Genomic DNA, 8,794 nt, shown 5'->3' with positions numbered 1-8,794 from the left:
TCCTTTAGAAGAGGTGACAAGAAACACAGTAAACGAAAGGTCTTCAGAGATGGAAGGAATGTTCAGAAACCTGATGGAGAAGAAGTGAAGTTTGATGGACTTTTAGTCAATCTAACAAAATACCATTTAAGTAATGATGAAAAGGCAGTCTTAAATAAAGGTTTAAATTATGTGCCATCTTATTTCCAGTCTCAGTATGATATTTGTATGGATTTAAACAATTTCTGCAGAAATTTGAATCTGAAGTATTTTTTTCATACACATTTCTAACACAGTATCTGGTTTTAAGTTTATAAAAGGAACTTTTATACCCCCCTATCATCCAAGGGTAAAAATGTTTGAGGATAGTGTGTTACATGAATTATATAACAATCAAAATGATTTATTTAAACATCATGGGAGTAAATTGACAGTAAAGGAAAGAGAGGCCATTAAAAGATTAATGGAAAATAAGAATTTAGTGATACTAAAGACGGACAAGGGTGGAGCAATAGGGATTTGGGATACTGGTGCGTATATAAAAGAGGTTAAAAAACAGTTGAGAGATGGCAGGTTCTATTATAGACTGCCTTTTGATCCTACTGTTTACCTTAAACGAAAAAGTGATGGTATTTTAAAAGAATACAAAGAAAAAGGCTACATTACATATGCCTTATTAAATTAATTAATAGTAGATAATCCTATGTCCCAGTCATTTTATATACTACCAAAGATACATAAATATAGTTTTCCCCCACCCGGTAGGCCTATAGTTTCAGGGATAGGATCCTTGACTGAAACTATCTCTGCTTACCTAGAAGTACAATTTAAACCTTTATTAACATTGGTTAGATCTAGAATAAGGGATACAAATGAATTTTTAGAACTGGTTGATGACATTCTAATAGCACAAGATCCTTTTATTTGCCCTTTAAATGTGCAATCATTGTATACTAGCATCCCGCACCATGGAGGGCTTGAAGCAATAAAATATTGGCAGTTGAAATATGGGCAATATTCTATTGAACATTGTTATTTTTTGATGGATTTGGTAAGAATTGTATTAGAAAATAATGTATTCTTTTTTGGGAATGAATGCAATTTGCAAGTGAATGGGACAGTGATGGATACAACATTTGCCCCAGTATACGCTGATATGTTTATGGGGTACCTAGAGTGTAGTTTGATGTATGATGACAATATTCCCTTGAAGTCTGATTTGATAATGTGGCAATGTTATCTTGATGATTGCTGGGCCATTTGGTCTGGCTCTGAAAATGGTTGGAAAATGTTTGTAGAACATTTAAATTTTAATGTAATTGACATTGTTTTTGTGGATAGGATGGAAAGAATAGCAATTGATTTCTTAGATGTACATGTTACAAAGAACAATGATGGGACCTTGAGTACGGGTTTATATAGAAAGCCATTCACTAGGAATTCGATATTGAGAGCTGATAGTTGCCATCCAAAACACACTATTTGGAATATACCTAAATGTCTGTTTCAGAGGTCACGCCACATTTGTAGTAATAATGATGAATATTAAAAAGAAGTTAGACTAATGGGGAATAGGTTTGTCCAGAGAGGCTATAACAGATGCTTTATTAAAAGAGAAAAATCGAGGGCATCCCATTTAGAAAGAAATCTAACACAAATGAATAGACAGAATGGGGTAAAAGTAGAAGAACAAGCCCCATGTAGATTTATAACATCATATGGTACAAATGCACACAAACTATGGGCTACAGGTAACAAGCATTGGCATATTCTCAAAACTGATCAATTCTTTGAAGGGCATCTTACACAATATTGTAAGTTCGGATATAGGACAGGCAAAAATCTGGGAGAATCGCTTGCATGATATAAAAGGACGGATAGTAAAAAAACATAAACTTGATGCTGTTAAAGGATGTAATTCATGTGGAGACTGCGTTTACAGTGAAGTTATTTTGAAAACCAAATCTTTTACTTCTATTAATACACCTAGAGTGTATGATGTACAACAGATTATTACATGTAGAACAGAATGGATGATCTATAGAGCTATATGCCAGTGTGGGGCCTTCTATGTGGGCCAGACATCTAGGTCTTTTAAGAGCAGAGTAGCACTCCACCTAAGTGATATTAAATGTCAACGTGTTCGTAGTGCCCTTTACAAACATAAGATAGATCATACAACTGCACATTTTGTATTTATAGGAATTGGCAGCATATATAAGGCGAATTTAACATAAACTGATAAACATAAGGTGTTAGATAAAAAAGAGAGGTCATGTATTTTGAATTTAGGGGCATTATATAAACCTGGTTTGAATGAATATCTTTGAAAAACTTGTAATGTGTTTTATCTTTCTATGAAAAGAAGCATCTTGCTGCATGGTGAATGTGTCTACTCACATCACTGTAATTTTATAGGTTCATACTCATAGGTTCATAGGTTCATACTAGGCTATCTGCCCTAGGGCATTTATAAGCCTAGCCAGAATGTGTTTGGCTTTCGCCACCCATTTTAAATTTATTTTGCTATGCCCTTTTTCGAGGTTAGTATACTGTGCCTCTATCTAACAGTGACACAGAAGTGATACCCGGGGTAAACCTACGATCTCCCATCCACTCATCAAGATTCCTCTTGAAGAGAGTCAATGAGGACTCTGCCTAACCTGGACTGGGATTTTATTCCAGAGTGAAGGAGCCTCTGGGTTATGAATCTGTCCCTCCAGCATGTCCTATTTATTTCAGTGCTGAGGTTCAAGTCTCTCGGTAGCTTCGATGGGATTTGGATTTTCTGAGGTGCAGCATGTCCATTAATTCGGGTTGGACATGGCTTTATACGTCAGGCACAGATCGCCTCTGAACAGGCGGTATGCCACTGAGTAGAGCTGGAGTTTCTTTAACCGGGCAGCATATGGCATCTGTTTGAGCCCTTTGATCCTCTTGGTGAGGTACTTTTGGGGTCTTTCCAGTTGCTGCAGGTGTCTGGTAAGGTACATCCCAAAAGGGGCATTGTACTCAATTATGGGCCTGATGAGGGATGAGTAAAGAGGCACGATGACCTCCCCTGATCTAGATGTGAATCCCTTCATGATTAGGTGGGCTATATAAAATGTTTTTCTAACCACTTTAGCCACGTGGTTGTCAAATGAGAGATTGCTATCAACTTGGGTCCCCAGGTCCCTAATTACTTCTTCTGTACTTAATGGATTTCCACCTATGTGGTAATTTGTGGGCACTTTGTTTTTGCCAAAGGGGATGACTATACACTTTTTGGCATTTAGCTTGAGGCCATGGCACTGGCACCAGTTGTCTGTTTCTATGAGGCCCTTTTGGAGGATGCTTGTGTCGGCTGGAGAGTCGATTATGGCACCCAGTTTGCAGTCATCTGCGAACTTGGTCAGCCACAGTCCTTCCGTATGACTGGTGCCTTTAAAAATGAATGTGTTCCTTTAATTTGGGGTATATATAGAAGGAACGGATGATGTATGATGTACTTTTCCACTGATAGGGTGAAACCAGTTTGGAGTTGTTTGTTCTCACTGTTTGTTGGCCAGTAAAGGAAACCTGGCAGATATATACTGTTGTTTGGGATTCTGGTGATTTATTGTATGTTTGGTGGTGCTAGAAAATCATTTTTGTGCTCTCTCTCTCTCTCTCTCTATATATATATATATATATATATATATATATATATATATATATATATATATATACATATATATATATATATATATATATATATATATATATATATATGTGTGTGTCTACTTCATATCACCTAAAACCCATTTAACAGACTTTCATTTCACTGAAACCAAATCATCTAATTTTCAAAATACTGAATGACCAGTATCTTAACTACTCCATCAGTTTTCTCCTAACACAGTATGAAACTGTTTAATGTTAACATCCATAGCTTATGCAACAAAGTCTTAAGACTGCATAGAAGAATTCTGTAATGCTGCTCCAATATCATAGTATTATTAGAAATGTGTTAAAGCCATCTATTGTCAACAAAAAGCTTAAGTAAGAACCAAATCCAATGAAAGTCACATATCACAATACCAAAACTGTGCCTCACAACCAGGACTGCACACCACTTGCAGAATCAGCATTCACACAAATGGTAAAAACCTACAAAGTCTAGTACCTCTTCTTCTTTCGGCTGCTCCTGTTAGGGGTCGCCACAGTGGATAATCTGTTTCCATTACTTCCTGTCCTCTGCATCTTGCCCTGTCACACCAACCACCTGCATGTCCTCTCTCACCACATCCATAAACCTTATCTTAGGCCTTCCTCTTTTCTTGTTAACTGGCAGATTCATCCTTAGCATCTTTTTCCTAATATACTCTGCATTTCCTCCTCAGCACATATCCAAACCGATGTAATCTTGCCTCTCTGGCTTTGTCTCTAAACCTTCCAACCTGGGCTGACCCTCTAATATACTTATTCCTAATCCTGACCACCCTTGTCACATCCAGTGCAAATCTTAACATCTTTAACTTTGCCACGCCCATCTCTGACTCCTGCCTTTTTGTTAATGCCACTGTCTCCAACCCATATAACATAGCTGGTCTCACTACCCTCTTGTAGACCTTCCCTTTCACTCTTACTGGTACTCGTCTGTCACAAATCATTCCTGACACTCTTCTCCACCTACTCCATCCTGCCTGTACTCTCTTCTTCACCTCTCTTCCACATGCACCATTACTCTGAACTGTTGATCCCAAGTATTTAAACTCATCCACCTTCGCCACCTCTACTCCCTGCATCCTCACCATTCCTCTATCCTCCCTCTCATTCACACATATGTATTCTGTCTTAGTCCTGCTGACTTTCATTCCTATTCTCTCTAGAGCATATATCCATCTCTCCAGGGTCTCCTCCACCTGTTCCTTACTCTCACTACAGATCATAATGTCATCTGAAAACATCATAGTCCACGGGCACTCCTGTCTGATCTCGTCTGTCAACTTGTCCATCACCATTGCAAATAAGAAAGGGCTTAGAGCTGATCCTTGATGTAATCCCACCTCCACCTTAAACGCATCTGTCACTCCCACCGCAGACCTCACTGTTGTCACACTACCCTCGTGCATATCCTGTACCACTCTTACATACTTATCTGACACTCCCGACTTCCTCATACAATACCACAACTCCACTCTAGGGACCCTGCCATATGCTTTCTCTAAATCCACAAAGACACAATGCAACTCCTTCTGACCTTCTCTGTACTTCTCCATCAACACTCTCAGAGCAAACATTGCATCTGTAGTACTCTTTCCTGGCATGAAACCATACCGCTGATCACTAATCATCACCTCCCTACTTAGCCTATCTTCCACTACTCTTTCCCATAACTTCATGCTGTGACTGATCAGTTTAATCCCTCTGTAGTTACTACAGCTCTGCACATCACCCTTATTCTTAAAAATTGGTACCAAAACACTTTTTCTCCATTCCTCATGAATCCTCTCACTTTTCAAGATTTCATTAAAAAATCTACACTGAAAGTAAAAAACGGTACTCATACTAAAATAAAAACCTGTTTAATGAAAATTTCTAAGCCCGTTCATCCCCATAAATTATTACAGGACTTTGTCAGAGAAAAACATCACTTCCTTATATAACCTTTGAACAGGAAGTGGCAAGCATAATTAAACTTTTCAAAACTTTAAAGCAGCATCATCATATTATTACTTGCCAAAAATGAGATATGCAAACCCAACCCATTTTATATTTAAATTTACACAACACTCTTTCCATTAACATATCTACAAATTATAAATACAGTAAGTAAACTTGTTCAGTAATTTAAACACCATAACCGATAGATTTCAATTTTAAAACAGGTAAAATAGAATTAATTCCATTAGGTCTAGAGGCAAATAAATTAAATTAAAAGAATGTCCTCCATTCTGCTGAATGTGCTTCCGAAGAGTTTGTCTGGTTTTGTTTTTTAACAGCATAAATATGCTCATATATACTTTCTTTAAAAAAATCTCAGTTTTCCCCAAATAAAATTTGTCACATGACTTACATATAACAATATATATTACTTAGAAATTTTCATTAAATGGCTTTTTATTTTAGTTGGAATACAGTTTTTTACTTCTGGTGTTCCAGAATTTTTGTATGGCTTTTATCAGGGTCTATAGTACAAAATCAAATCACAAAAAGAGCAAACACTCTTTAATCGAACACAATGATCAAAACCAGAAAATATCGAATGGATGGAACAGCAATTTTTCCCAGGGAAAAAAATCTCTGCACTAAAAAAAAAAAAAAAAAAAATCCAGAGACAAAATAAAGTGGGGGGCTTTGCCCCCCAACACCCCCTACTGAAATATACCAACTCTGACATTGCAACACAGTGGAGGAAACAGCAAAGTCCAGACAACAGCACAGCGATTTTTTTGTGGTTTCAAGCATTACTGTTTGATTAAAGAGTGCTTGCTCTTTTTGTGTTTCGATCTTGTAATATAGAACCTTTTATCATTTGTGTGAATGCTGATTCTGCAAGCAGTGTGCAGTAATTGTTGTGAGACACTGTTTTGGTGTTGTGGTTTGTAAGAATAAAAGCTTGTCATGAGGATACAACCTCATGTGACTAGACCAGAACACTAAAAGAGCAGGCAGTATGACTGTGATATTTTATAATGACCTTTTAATAAACACCCATGCCAAAGAAATCCATCACTTTCATGATACTGAAATGCTAGCACCTATTTTACAGATAAACAACCAAAAAAGTATATGCAAAATTGCCCTGTATGTCCCACCAGGACAATTAAGTAATACACTACTGTAGACATCATCTTATAGGCTTACACCAACATATACCACAAAACAGTTACGTTAGGTGAGCTGTATACTAACTGTAGCTCTTGCAACTCCTTTGCCTACGCAACTAAGCATTTCACCTCTGCCTCTCTCTGACTTCTTTATAATTTCACACAACTAATTATCGGTCTCTCCAGATTCAACAAGTCCTCCTGTTCAGAAACAATAAACATTTGAATCCTAAAACAAAACCCAGACTACATAACTGAAACAGGTATTCTGTTTTGCTCTTTAAGTGATCACCTCTGGACATTGCCTTTCATATGCACTCCACTACATAAAAAACAATTCCACATATCATTGTCAGAAACCTCTCCATATTTAACAAAGACACTACAACACTACAGCCACTACACTGACAACCCTCTCCTCCTCCAAACAGGTTCAAATATAAGTGAGAGATGCAACTATTTAGCCAAACTGGAGGCTGAGCTCTCTCATCTCAAAACTGGTGTAACCAGTCAGGAGGAGAAGGTAACCTCACACAACACAATTCCAGTATCACATAGTCCCACCACATCAGCGAACCAAACACATAAATACACAAAAACATACTCGGAGGCTCTAAATAAAAATCTACCTAAGCAACAGAGACCTCCAAAGCAGACATCCAAGCAACAGTGGTCCCACTCCACAAAGGTGGAACCTCTACGGACCCTGGAAACTATCGCCCCATAAGCCTGACTAGCTTAGTCTGCAAGGCTATGGAGAGGATCATCATGGAGCTCATAAACAAAGACATTGGGAACCTACAGACACTAGATCCTACCCAGTTCAGCTTTGTCAAGGGCAGATCCTGCCTTTTGAACCTGGTTGACTTCTTTGAAACAGTCACCAAAGCCATAGATGAAGGGAAGGTTGTCCACACAGCCTATCTGGACCTTGCAAAGGCATTTGACACAATACCCCACTCGGGCATCATAGATAAGCTATCCAGCTTAAATATAAACCCCTATGTCACAAGATGGGTCGCAAACTGGCTCAAAGACAGAACCCACAGAGTGAGAGTTGCTGGAGCCATGTCACACTCGAAACCGGTCACAAGTGGCATCCCACAGGGTTCTGTCCTGGGACCACTCTTGTTCGGTATATACTTTTCTGAGGTACAGGCAAACGTGGGAGGACTATGGCTCACCAAGTTCGCAGACGACTGCAAACTGGGCACCATAATCAACTCTCCAGCTGACACAAACATCCTTCAAAAAGGTCTCACAGAGACAGATAACTGGTGCCAGCACCATGGTTTAAAGCTAAATGTCAAAAAATGTATAGTCATACCCTTTGGCAAAACAATGTGCCCACAAATTACCACATAGGCGGAAACCCATTAAGTACAGAGAAAGTTATTAGGGACCTGGGGACCCAAGTTGATAGCAATCACTCCTTTGAAAACCACATTGCCAAAGTGGTTAGAAAGACCTTCTACATAGCCCACCTCATCACGAAGGGTTTCACATCTAGATCAAGAGAGGTAATCGTGCCCCTTTATTCATCCCTCATCAGGCCCATCATAGAATACAATGCCCCTTTTGGGATGTACCTTACCCGACACCTGCAACAATTAGAAAGACCCCAAAAGTATCTCATCAAGAGGATCAAGGGTCTCAAACAGATGCCATATACTGCTCGGTTAAAAAAACTCCAGCTCTACTCAGTTGCATACCGCCTACTTGAGGCGATCTATGCCTGACATACAAAGCTATGTCAAATCCAGAATTAATGGACATGCTCCACCTCAGTAAATCTAAATCCCTTAGAGCCACACTCGAGGGACTTGAACCTCAGCACAGAAATAAATAGAACTTGCTGGAGGGACAGGTTCATAACCCAGAGGCTCCCTTCGCTCTGGAATAGAATTCCAGTTCATGTGAGGCAGAGCGCCTCACTGAATCTCTTCAAGAAGAATCTCGATAAGTGGATGGGGGATTGTAGGTTTGTCCCAGGGATTACTCCCGTGTCACTATTAGACAGA

The sequence above is a fragment of the Protopterus annectens genome, chromosome 5.part1 (genome assembly GCF_019279795.1).
Source record: "Protopterus annectens isolate FY-2018-M chromosome 5.part1, PAN1.0, whole genome shotgun sequence".
Lineage (NCBI taxonomy): Eukaryota > Metazoa > Chordata > Ceratodontiformes > Protopteridae > Protopterus > Protopterus annectens.
The sequence above is the reverse complement of the archived record's forward strand: the minus strand, read 5'-3'. Positions refer to the sequence as shown.